Source organism: Geospiza fortis, unplaced genomic scaffold (genome assembly GCF_000277835.1).
Source record: "Geospiza fortis unplaced genomic scaffold, GeoFor_1.0 scaffold288, whole genome shotgun sequence".
Taxonomy (NCBI): domain Eukaryota; kingdom Metazoa; phylum Chordata; class Aves; order Passeriformes; family Thraupidae; genus Geospiza; species Geospiza fortis.
Genome location: NW_005054948.1, coordinates 27,233 through 28,026, shown reverse-complemented (window position 1 = coordinate 28,026; position 794 = coordinate 27,233). Strand labels below are relative to the sequence as shown.

The following is a 794-nucleotide window of genomic DNA, read 5'->3' as shown; positions in this document are numbered from 1 at the left end:
ACGACACATGCCTCCCTACTCCTCAAACAGGCTGACCAGAACCCAAACCCCTTTCCCCACACCCTACCCTCAGCCGAACCACCCCATACACTTATCTGAGGCAGGGGCGGTGCCGAACGAGCGGGCGGGCAGAACCAGCGGGGCAGCCTGCTTCCCCTCACCTGAGTTGTAGGTGGGAGGAAAGACGAGAATACACCTGCCCTCTGTACACAACCCCAAAAACACCGCGCAACTCAACAGCCAATAGGAGGCGTGGCGCCACGCGCGGCTTTAAGCATCGCAAGAACACTGCCCCGCCTCCTCCAGTACTAGGGAACAAGCACAAGACGGAGTTTTCGCGGACGCCATTTTTTTCAAAAAAACCTCTGCGGTCGCTCTCCTTGCCTGCCTTCTATTGTCTCCACTGTTCTTGCCGCACTTCTCGTGGCCCCCGTCAAGCAGGTAAAACAAACAAACAACCTAGGCACACTGCAGCGGTGTAGGGTGGATAGTGCTCTTCTCGTGATTACTTAGGCCTGTCTCTCCGTGGTGCACACGGAGGGCGGGGCGAACTAGAGGCCATCCCTGCCCTGATGGGCAGCTGCCTTACCCAACGGGGTCGCAGTGGGTCTCCCACAGGGGGAGGAGACGAGGTGGTTGGGCCAGTCATTTGGCGGTGCTGGTGGATGTGTGTTGCTCGTCTTTCTCTCCTGTACGTGGTGGGTGCTGGTAAGCGCGGTTCGGAGGGGGTGTTGCTTGCACTGGGGGTGGGGTAGGGGGAATCGGTTAAGCCGGGGTGAAGGAAAATAAGCTGT

The 794-nt window shown here is 58.7% G+C and overlaps 1 protein-coding gene across 12 annotated transcripts in view; it reads left to right on the top strand.

The window, feature by feature from the left end:
- Positions 1-280: 280 nt before the first annotated feature.
- The window catches only part of LOC102036912 (heterogeneous nuclear ribonucleoprotein K), a 22,045-nt gene continuing 21,531 nt past the window's right edge, over positions 281-794 (top strand). For 3 of the 12 annotated variants that reach the window (XM_031065638.1, XM_031065637.1, XM_031065633.1), the window contains exon 1: positions 283-441. The gene's annotated coding sequence lies outside the window, so the exon portion shown is untranslated. Of the gene's footprint in view, positions 442-638; positions 709-794 lie in introns of those variants that run through there. The other 9 variants (XM_031065644.1, XM_031065643.1, XM_031065642.1 and 6 more) reach the window with 8 other exon arrangements.